This window comes from Nicotiana tabacum, chromosome 13, assembly GCF_000715075.1.
Source record: "Nicotiana tabacum cultivar K326 chromosome 13, ASM71507v2, whole genome shotgun sequence".
Lineage (NCBI taxonomy): Eukaryota > Viridiplantae > Streptophyta > Magnoliopsida > Solanales > Solanaceae > Nicotiana > Nicotiana tabacum.
Window position 1 is genome coordinate 52,297,127 of NC_134092.1, and position 12,957 is coordinate 52,310,083.

Consider the following 12,957-nt stretch of genomic DNA (forward strand, 5'->3'; position numbering starts at 1 on the left):
TTTCTCTGCTAAATATTCATATCCTTATCGACAACTGTGCAAAATATGAATTGCAATCATTCGTGGATTCTTTTGCTAGGTATCACCAGATTCTGATGCACAAAGAAGATGCGGAGAAGACAGCATTCACCATACCATGGGGAGTTTATTTCTATAGGGTCATGTCATTCGGTATCAAGAATGCTGGTGCCACCCAAATGAGGGCCATGAGGATCCTTTTTCATGACATGATCCATAAGGAGATTGAAGTATATGTGGACAACATCATCATCAAATCACGAAAAGGTGCAAATCATTTGGGTGATTTGAGAAAGTTCTTCAAGCTGTTGCAAAGGTACAATTTGAAGTTGAATCCTGTGAAGTTTGCATTTGGAGTTCCCGCAGGAAAACTGTAGGTTTCATCGTCAGCAGAAAGGGGATAAAACTGGACCCCTCGAAGATCAAGGCTATTGAAGACTTTCCTCCTCCCAAAAGCAAGAAGATCGTGATGAGTTTCCTCGGAAGATTAAATTACAGTAGTAGGTTCATATCCCAGTCAACAGTAATCTGTGAATCAATTTTCAATTTATTGAAGAAAGATGCCGCTACGAAGTGGACAGAAGAATGTCAGAAAGCTTTTGACAGAATCAAGGAGTGTTTGTCTACTCCACTAGTACCGGTTTCCTCTGAACCTGGGAGTCTACTGCTACTATACTTGTCTATCTTGGACAATGTATTTGGATGCGTGTTTTGATAACACAACGAGACTGGAAAGAAGGAGTAAGCTATTTACTACCTGAGCAAGAAGTTCACGCCATATGAAGCCAAATACACCTTGTTGGAGCGAACCTGTTGTGCTTTGACTTGGATTGCTTAGAAGTTAAGACACTACCTATCCACATATATCACATATCTAATATCCCGGCTCGATCTGCTCAAGTATATCTTCCAAAAGCCAATGCCTACAGGAAAGTTAACCCAATGACAGATTGTTCTCAATGAGATTGATATTGTGTACGTGACGTAGAAAGCTATCAAAGGACAAGCGTGGGCCGATCATCTCGTAGAAAACCTGGCGGACAAGGACTACGAGCCACTTACCACATATTTCCCAAATGAAGAAGTGTTATTCGTGGGGGAGGACATTTCAGAGTCGTACCCAGGGTGGAGGATGTTTTTCGATGGAGCTGCAAATTTCAAGGGAGTAGGAGTTGGGGCAGTCTTGATCTCCGAATCGAGACAACATTATCCACTCTTAGCTAAGATAAGGTTCCATGTACAAATAATATGGCGGAGTACGAGGCATGCATCCTTGGGATCAGGATGGCAGTCGACATGAACATTAAGGAACGTTTGGTCATAGGATATTCTGATTTGCTGATCCACCAAGTTCAGGGCGAATGGACCACCAAGAATGTCAAGATTCTTCCATATCTGCATTGTGTAAAGGAGCTGTGTAAGGAGTTCACCAAGATCGAGTTCAAGCATGTTCCCCGAATCCAGAATGAGTTTGTTGATGCTCTCGCAACTTTTTTATCCATGATTTAACACCCGAACAAGAATTACATCAGCTTCATTGAGATAGAGATCCGAGATCAACATGCATACCATTTCCACATGGAAGAAGAGCGAGATGGTAAGCCTTGGTATCACTGCATTAGAAGGTTCCTCGGGATAAGGGAATACCTAGAGAGTGCCACTAACGGTTAGAAGCGAGCATTGAGGAGACTAGCAAATCACTTTTTCCTTAACTGAGAAGTCCTATATAGGATGGCCCTGGACTTGGGTCTGTTAAGGTATGTAGATGCCGCTCTAGAAGCAAGGTTATTGGAAGAAATACATGCAGGAACGTGTAAGCCTCATATGAATGGTTTCATTCTAGCCAAGAAGATTATAAGGGCCAGATATTTTTGGATGACCATGGAAAGGGATAGCATTCGCTATGCATAAAAATGTCACCAGTGTTAGATTCAAGGGGATTTCATCAGGGTTCCACTAAATGAGTTACAGGTAATGGGTTCTCCTTGGCCGTTACCACCTGGGCATGGATGTAATCGGACCTATAGAACCGGTTGCATCAAATGGACATCATTTCTTCTTGATAGCCATCGATTAATTCACCAAATGGGTCGAAGCTTCCATAAATAAAGTTGTCACAAAGAAGGTGGTGGCAAATTTTGTTTGTAACAACATAGTCTACAAATTTGGGATTTCGATGATAACCGACAACGCAACCAATCTCAATAGCGATATCATGAGGGAGATTTGTGAGAAGTTCAAAATCATCCATCGTAATTCCACAGCATACATGCCACAGATGAATGGAGCAGTTGAAGTAGCCAACAAAAATATTTAGAGGATCTTGCGGATGATAGTGGACAATCACAGGCAATGGCATGAGAAATTATCATTTGCTTTACTTTGTTACCGCACCACTATGAGGACATCTACTGGGGCAATGTCGTACATGTTGGTATATGGCACTGAAGTTGTAATACCCACAGAGGTCGAGATACCATCCTCGAGAGTTATCTAGGAAGCCAAGTTAGATAATGCGGAATGGATACGTATCTGACAAGAACAACTCATGCTCATCGATGAAAAGAGGATGGACGCAGTGTGTCATGGTAAGCTGTATCAAAATAGGATGGCCAACGCATTCAATAGGAAAGTAAAATCTTGGAAATTCACACCAGGGTAGCTGGTTTTGAAGAAGATATTCCCCAATTAGGAAGAGGCTAAGGGGAAGTACGTTCCAAATTGGCAGGGTCCTTATGTGGTCCATCGAGTATTGTCGGGAGGGGCATTAATCCTAGCAGAAATGGACAGCAGAGTAAGCATGAAGCCCATCAATTCAAACGCAATCAAGAGATACTATATTTGAAGATAATATAGTTAGGTTTTGTTGTAATAGAACTACGCCCGACCTGACCTCCCACGGTGGGATACGTAGGCAACCCATGTAGGTTCTGGTCCCACTCTTGTAATAGAAAACCAAATATAATTTCCATGTATTCAGAACTACGCCACTACTTGATTTCCTTTGTTAGGAATACGTAGGCAATCCACATCGAATTTGGTCATTTATTGTAATTGAACTACGTTTTGGCCTCATTCCATTTGGATACTTAGGTAGTCCGAGTCAGACTCGGCCATATCATTACAAAATTCTATCATTTTGTATCTATTACAATCGAACAACGTTTTGACCTGATTCCATTTGGATACGTAGGCTGCCTGAGTTATGCTCGATCTTTTCTTTTCATCACCTCATTATATCGTACCCTCGAACTACATTCAGACTAGATTCCATTCAGATACGTAGGCAACCTGAAAGGTTTAGTCAAAACCCTATGAAGTAATTGCATTGGTAGGAAGCTAAATCATCAGGGGCACATCCATGGAAGCGTCATCAACAAGAGCCATTCAGAAATGATACTCGCATAGTAAGGAACTTCTAAACATGTCATAATCCGAAATGACGGCATTGGCCATAAGCATAAATGATTTTTCAAAACAACTTTTTAAGAAATGTTATTTTTCTACCTATCGAACTTCGTAGTATAATCCACCAGATTTGGGGCAAGGCTAGGTCCACAATCAACACAAATCAACGCCCCCTACTAAGAATTTTTCTTTGAGCACAGGATTGACAAGAATCGAAGGATGCCAAATCACACCGGAATCAACGCCAGACCTACTACAAACTCATCAGCTCCTATCTCACCTTTTCTGTTCAATTCATTTTCTCATATAACTAAGTACTAACTTTGATTCTTTGCAGGTAACTCGGAGCCGAGCCTCCAGCACAATCAAAGCTCTGTACATATCAAACCGTCCATATACATATCAAACCTGTCACGCCCCGACCTCGGGGAGCACGACCGGCACTCAATAGAGTTACCCCGGTCGAGCAAGCCCGCACAGTGTCGTCTACCCAACTCACCCATGAATAAAGAGAAGAATACATTTCATTAATTAGACAGTAAGAGGTCATATGAATAACACAAGTTCATTTCAATTAGTTACGTCATTAACAAGTCTCCAAAACAGTACATTGTACAATCATAGTTAAAGTGGAACAGATGATACACTTATAATATTTTTAGTTTAATCTTCCCAAAAACAGATACAACCCACACTATCTCTACGGAGCCTCTAACAGAAACAAAAGAGTGCTATGACAGTGTCGGAAACAAGGCCCCGACTATACCTCAAAATGCTATGTACAAAGGATAAAAGATACAAGATCCCGAAATGAAGTGGGGCTTACCAAGTCAGCTGAGGAGAGGGTGTGCTGCTATCACTGATCAATGCTACCTGCTATGGAACCACCTGCATCCATAAAGATGCAGCGCCCTCGGCAAAAGGGACGTTATTACATATGGAATAATACTAGTATGTAAAACAAAACACCCTCTCAATAGAATGAGTAACAGTAAACGGAGAATAAAATATGAAATCAATAAGAGACTCAAACAGTAACAAGGTGTTAAGTTAGGGGAAAGGTAAATTTCAAGTAGGTTTCAGTAATTTAAGTTGGGAGATCTTTAGCACCGATACACCACCATGTTTTAGCACAGAGTCCGATCTCAGCCCGACCGGCTAAGCCGTCTCACCTCGAGACATACACTCACAACACCACCATGTGCGCGGCATGACGTTCGATCTTAGCCCGATCGGCTAAGCCGTCTCACCACAATGCTGTGTGGGTCGACATCACATTTCGCTAGCAATAATCTCATCCCATTTAAAGGGAAAACATCTCAGAACACCAATCGCATCCCATATAAGGGGAAACAGTCTCATCACATTAACACGGGGATTTACCCCTCAATCACTCCTACACCGCCACGTGTAGTTTCGGGGTTAGGTTTTTCCAACCTACCCTTCCTCGGTGGCTAAACGATACTCCCAAGGCATTTATTATTAAAAGTATTTACCACCCATTTCATATTCTTTTACATGTCATTCATTTTATTGGCACCATTGGCCATAACACAATATCATCCTTGGCACGTTGGCCGTGTTTTATATTCTATACTTACTGTTTCACATTCAAACATCATCACAGATCGTCAACAACAAACATTTATATTCAAGACTTTAAATACACATTTGAAAAACTAACCAAATTAAGGGTCTTAGGTACATGTGATTTCTTACACAATTCGACATGTTAGTTTTCATTAGAATCACATTTTCAAATCATAGCATATTAACACACAACCCATGCTTAATCACTTTCTCAAGTAGTAACTCAACATAACAAGAAAATTTGGAATACAATTGAACGCATATATCTTTCGACACAAGGCTTATTCGAAATAATCAATTTATAATGAGTAACACGGGACTTACAAGGATATTGTGGGGTTTAATTCTAAGAGAAAAGTTTAGCCAACATACGTTGCCTCGAGCTTTTTAAATTACTACAATGTTCCGAAAATTTTAGCCACTTCGATCTACTTAGAGATATAGCAAAATTTGAACACAAATTAGGAAGGAGTTCATAGTTCCAGCTCACTTGAGCATTTTATCAAACACTAGGTGAGCATTAAGGTTTCAAGGTCCTCCTTTGGTGGATTCTTTCACCCCACTACCCAAAGTTTACCCAAAAGAGCTCAATAATCTTCCCACTACCCTTGGTGGTACATGCATGTAAAATAAACACCTCCCACACCCAAGAAAATTTTGGCTTATTACCTATTTTCAATTAAAACCACGAAATTGAGGGCTATGGAGTAGAACCTTACCTCTAGGATGAAGACCTAGTGAATTCTTCTTGCAAATTCTTCAACTTTGAGCAAGAATTGATGAATGATGAGTTTAGGAACTTCCCCTCTCACTCTATGGCACTCCCTCTCTCTAGAAATGTATGTTTTTCCCTTTTAAAATGATCCCCAAGGCTGTTTTATAAGAATGGGGTCGGGTTCAAAAATTAGAAAAAATGAAGCCCCGTTGCAGGTCTGCGGTCGCATATGAGACCGCATAACGCTTATATGGTCCTCAAAATGGACCGCATAATGGCCCTCTGGAACTGGGCACCCCTGCTTCACTCTGCGATAGTCTGCGGTCCATAGACCTGTTCTGCGGTCGCATAATGCGCCGCAGAACGTTCCTCCAAAATTTTTTGTGTTGGATCTGCGAGGGGTTATGCGGCCCGCAAAATGATTATGCGGCCGCATAATGGACCGAATAATGGTCCAAAAATTTGCCCAAACTTCTACCTTGGTCTGCGACAGATATGCGGTCCACAGATCAGTTCTGCGACCGTAGAAAATGCCCTGTATTTTCAAAATTTTTCTTCAACTCCCCAACGCACTGTTTAACCCAAAAGCCTACAATCGCCAACACATAAGCCTACTTCGGCACTACAAAACCCTGGGTCTTAGGTAAAATTTTATGGGGCCTTACAAAACCGTCCACTCTGCCAATTAGAGTGCCCTATATATATCAAACCACCTGCTCTACCTACCGGAGCACCTTGTACATATTGCATCGTCCGCTCTACGAATCAAAGCACTTTTTACAGATTACATCATCACTCTACCTCATCGAAGATTCCAAATATATCACTGCAAACCTCGTCACCAACTTCTCTAATCAAAGGATGGGCCATTCAATTTCACTACGCGTTCTGCCGATCGACGGCCTCAAATTAGTTCTGTAGTCAAGAGTATCGCTTGGGCATGCTCATTTACTTCTTTGCTTTTACCGTGAATGTTTTGACGTTTATTTAAGCAACTTACAAGCATTTAAATTCAAAGTCAACTACTCCCATCGCTTGGAGATTTGCATTCAAATTTCAAAGTCGAATATTCCTATCGTGAGGAAATTTGCAGTCAAATACTCCCATCGCGTGGAGATTCAAATGCTCCGATAGCTATGGAATGACACACAACCCGGCTAACATTCAAGTTAAATTCAAATACCCATCCCCGGCAACCCAAATAATGTTCTATAGCTCGAAGGCTTCAGATTTGAACATCTCATCGCCCAAGATCCCAAATAACGGCTAGCCGGCAACCATGCAGTATTATTCCTACATATTTACATTATATCCTAAAGTATTTGCATTACGATATATGTGTATGTGTGTATCTTCCTTTTTGCAGGCTCAAACACTACAACGTGGAACTTCCTCTAAGCAACAAACCAAGTTACACCGCTATGAGGGACAACAAACTCATAAGTGATCCAAGGATCCAAACTCCAACTCAATTTGACCTGTAGAACTCTAAATCATCGAGTCTCTCAAATCTTATAATCAAGATACAATTTAGAAGTCATTGGGTTCCAAAGTCTTCCCATCTTGCAGTACCATTATAATACGATACTGTGGCAATTCCAGTAAGCACAACTCCCTCCAAATCACCATCCAGAACAACATGTGGTCCGATTCTCATTAAGCCCGAGGTATGTAGGCGATTCAAAGCCATAAGTCGGCCATAATCTCACAACTCATGATCTTTCCCAATTCCATACACCACATCTGCAATACATGCCTAGAGTCGGGATAAAATTTGTCATGCAAGTCAATTTCTTTGACCGCAAACTCTTTCATCATATCCGGTCAAAGAAGGGCAGTTGTTGATGAATAATTTTGACCCTCCCCTCATAAATTAAACTATTTACACTTATTAAATAGCAATAAATATAGTAAAGCCTTTTGAATTAGTAATACTTATTTTCTTAAAATATAATTAGCAATGTTTAATTAATTGTAATTTAATATTAAATACTTTTAATTATATTACTCCTACTGGCTTAATTAATTAAAATAATTTTCACATCTTAATAAATAAGTTTTACAATTAATTTAATAATTTAGTCTTAAAATTACAATTAAATACTTTCATTACATTGATTAGCCGAAATTAATTTTTACAATTTTATAACCTAAATATTAAATAACAACCAATTAATTACATTGATTAACTAATAATATATTTGATAAGTATATTTTACATTTAATTAGGATTAATTAAGTCTAATTAATTTAATTATAAAAGGGTTTAAAAACTCAAAAGGGCTGTAATTATAATTGTCTAATTAAAACTCAATGTGGCTACAATTTAAATTCCTATCTAGCTGATTTAGCCCAAAATACAAGTCCAATATATCATGACCCGGTCAGGAACCCACCCTGTCTATCTAAGTTGCCAATACATGGCCTCATCTCTAAGCCAATCAAAACGCGATACGTCACCCCTCTTCTACACTCACATAAGAAACACAAGATATTTGGACCGTTGATCCAATCCATCAACGGTCCACGATTAATCCCTATTTTTCTTTTACTTTCATAATTATTTCGGATCTAATCTTACCCGTTGAATTACAGAGATCCAACGACTAACGTTTTCCATGATAAATCCTTTTATCTATTTCTATTCTCTGAAAAATCAGAGCCGTTGATTAAAAGATCTAATGGCTCATATCCTATCTCTCACTTTTAATCTTAGAGACGCTCCTAACCCTAATCATTTTGTCACCCACCGTCCACCTTTGTTTCCTCTTTCTCTCCCTTTTCTCTCAAAGCCATCAGACCCATCAATCCAAAAATCTTGCACAAACATGTGCAAGGTCACTCGAATCAAACCCAGAAACATCCATCTTTTCCCTGAAATCCGTGAATCCAGCCTGAAACCTTCCCCTTTCATCACTTTGATTCAAACTCTAGATCCTCAGAAACTCTAAACATATCGTTACATTAGTATATCATCGTCCTTCCTCTGTTCCATTGAATCAGGCATGCATGACTATCGATCTTCAACCTCATTATCATTATTCGTTGTCCAGAGGTCAAACACAATGACCTCTTGACATTAGGGTTTGATCGATGGTTTGATGGCTTCAAAGGTCGGCCTTCTCATGCCCCAGTAAAATCTTCACTATTTTTCCTCTGATTTCCCCTTCTTGCTATCATCAATCTATCGTCACTCTCCACTATTTATTTGAACTCAAATGGAACCCTAAGGCTTGAAGGTCACTATAAATAGGGCTTTAAATGTCTTTACCTAACACACACTTAACACCATCAGAAACATTGAAAAATACATTGAAATACAAAGAAGAGCATTAAATCTAAGGCTTTCTACTAAGTTTGAGTCCCCAGTAACAATTATCTAATTTTTTCTTTTCTTCCTTTCATTATGTTCGAGTTCAATCTACCGTGAGTTGATCGTTGTAAGTTTGGAGTTCTTAGACGGCTGTTAGCATTTTTACTTGGTTTGCTGCTCCACAAAAGGTCAGTGTACATCGACCTCTTCTCTTTAGTTTTCCCTGAATTAGTTATGTAATTCTATGTTTATGCCGTTTACATTGATAATCACTTACTGAGCCTGCTAATATGTGATTTTCTGTATGTCTTACTATTCATGTTATTCTGCTTCTTCTAAGAATAATGATATTTCCTGATAGTTATATTTGTCACGCCCCGACCTCGGGGAGCGCGACCGACACTCAACCGAGATACTCCGGCCAAGCAAGCTTGTACAATACCTTCTACCCAAACTTTCTCATGAATAAAGAGGAGATCCATTTCATTAATTACACAACGAGGAGGATCATATGAACAATACCAATTACTTATCATTAGTTACATCATTTATAAAGTTCAAATTACATACACCTTCATAGTTTGAAGTGGAACGTGTGATACAAATACAACATTACTAGTTTGACTTCCCTAACACCAACATTCCACCCACACTATGTCTATGGAGCCTCTAATAGATACAAAAGAGTACGCTGATAGTGCCGACAACAAGGCCCCGATTATATCTACAAACATAATACACTAGGAACAAAAGATATACGACCCCGATATGAAGTGGGGATCACCAAGTCAGTTGGGAAGAGGGTGTACCGCTATCAATGATCAAAGCCGCCTGCTGTGGAACCACCTGCATCCATTAAAGATGCAGCTCCCTCGGCAAAAGGGACGATAGCACATATGGAATAGTACTAGTATGAATGACTAAACACCCTCTCGATAGAACAAATGATAACATAAGGAAGGACAGTCATAAAATCAATAAGAGCCTCAAACAATACCAAACATCAAGTTAGGCACATGACAAGATTTCAATTAAATTTCCATATTTTAGGTTGGGAGATCTTAGCACCGATATACCACCGTGATTTTAGCACGGAGTCCAATCAAGGCCCGATCGACTAGGCCGTCTCACCCAAAGACATCAACCACGATCACAATCATTACCTCAATCGCAATCATTCTTTCAATCATAATCTCAAGCACAATCACCACCATGTGTGCGACATGGCGTCCGATCATGACCCGACAAGCTAGGCAGTCTCACCACAATGCCGTGTGGATCGATATCGCCCTTTTCTAGCAATTATCTCATCCCAATAAAGGGGAATATTCTCATCACATCAATCTCATCCCAATAAAGGGGTACAATCATATTTTACTCCTACACCGACACGTGTAGTTTCGGGGTTAGGTTATTTCAACCTACCCTTCCTCGGTAACTAACGATACTCCCAGGGTGTTTATTTATTTAAAGGATTGACAACTCATTTTATTATATTTTATATATCATTCATTTCATTGGCACCAATGGCCATAACACAATGTCACTCTTGGCACGTTGGCCGTATTTCATATTTTATGTTCATCTCTTTCACTTTCAAACATCATCACAGATCATCAACAACAAAGCATTTCTATTCAAGACTTTAAGTCCACATATGAGAAAATAAGAATGTTAAGCACATTGAAACTTCTTACACAATTTGGCATAATAGCTTTCATTTAAATCATGACTTGAAGTTATAACATTTAGACATGCAACCCATGCTTCGAGCACATTTTCAAATAGAACATAACATACCAAGAACATTTGGAATACATATTGAACATATATCTTTTGACACAAGGCTTATTCGGAATAGTCAATTTATAATGAACAACTCGGGACTTACAAGGACATTGTGGGGTTCAATTCTAAGAGAGAAGTTTAGCCAACATAACTCGCCTTGAGCTTTTTAAATGACTACGATGTTCCGAAATTCTTAGCCATTTCAATCTATTTAAAGATATAGCAAAATTGAACACAAATTAGGAAGAAGTTCATAGTTCCATCTCATTTGAGCATTTTATCACACACTAGGTGTGCATTAAGGTTTCAAGGTCCTCCTATGGTGGATTCCTTCATCCCACTACCCAACGTTTACCCAAATAAGCTCAACAATCTTTCCACTACCCTTGATGGTACATGCATGCATAATGAACAACTCCCACACCCAATAATTGCTTTTCTCATTACCTATTTCCAATTAAATCCCGAAATTGAGGGCTAGAGAGTAGAATCTTACCTCTAGGATGAAGACCTAGTGAGTTTTTCTTGTGAATTCTTCAACTTTGAGCAAGAGTTGATGATCAATAACCTTAGGAACTTCCCTCTCACTCTAGACCACTCCACTCTCCCTAAAATATCAGTTAGGACCCGCCAAAATAACCCACAAGTTGTTTATATGAAAATGGGATCGGGTGAAATTTTCCAAACTTAAACTCTATGAAGCCGGGTCTGCGGTCGCAGACCAGATCGCAAAATAGGTATGCGGCCCGTAAATGGGACCACAGAAAAGGGTCCCAAAACTGGGCTATTTGGGTTGGGTCTGCGGCAGGTCTGCGGTCTGGGGACCAGCTCTGCGGTCGCATAATGGACCGCAGAACCTCCTTCCGAAGTTTCATATATTGGCGTTTGTGACGAATGTGCGGCCTACGAAATGATTATGTGGCCACATAATTGACTGTAAAATATCATCCTAGATTTGCCCAGTTCCCTGCTTCACTTTGCGGCGGATTTGTGATCCGTATATTAGTTCGGCGATCGCAGAATGGACTGCAGAAACGCCCTACTTTGCCAAAAATTTTCTTCAACTCCCCAATGTGTTGTTCAACACATAAAGTCTATACCACAAAAGTCTATCTTGGCATCATGAAACCCCGAGTTTTAGGTGAAACTTTACGGGGCCTTACAATATTGCTTTGTGTTGTTATTTAATCTATGATGATTATTGCACTTTAACTCTCACGGTTTAGTTAGTTAAGATTATTCTGCACTATCCTTATGAACAAATCCTGTTAAGCCTTTATGAATAGCTGAGCTAAAACCCTATGTTGTTATGTGTGATTCACCCCCCCTCCCACAAATGAAAATAATGATCATATGAACACTATCATGTCAGCTAAGTCAATTGAATCCTGTTCTTGAACTCTCCCTGATGTTCTGTTAAGATTTCATATCTCTAGTAATATTTCACCTTGATCTTCATGCCTATGATGTTGTGTTGCTTTGTCTTGATCCAATGAATGATTCTTATTATAACTCATGTCTTATATCTGATCTGTTTGCTTTGATGACCTTAGTTGACAGTCTTGTTGTTGAAACCATATCTATTTTTTACACTTAGTGATTCATGTAAGTCTATCATTGTAGTTTGAAATCATGTGGTGAACCTATTAGCATAGATATCACATAACCTGCTCACTTGTCGTGTCTTGATCTGCCATGTCCCTTTACTATTTTATGACTATGAACTCTGTAGTAGTGGCTACCTAAAACATTATTGTTATGTTTGTTGAATGACTCTTATTGACCTCTATGCTTGTGCTTAATCATGTTGTTTTTGCTAGTCCAGTGATGTTCATGAACCTCTACATGCCCTTTAGTTGAGAAAGTTTCATGTTTATACCACTATGTTCCCTGTTGAAAACTTCTCTTGTCAGATTGAGTTTTGTCTACCTTAATAACTTAATAACTTGAGTGAATGATGTTGAACATAAGATCAAAATGGGAAGCCTGTTGGTGTGACCTTGCTAGTAAAATCACTCACATGTTTAATTGAACTTGTTGTGACCTGTTTGCCTTGTGCTCACATACCAAGAATGAACATCTCTACTTACTGTCTCATATGTGTTTGACATCATTGTCTATAACG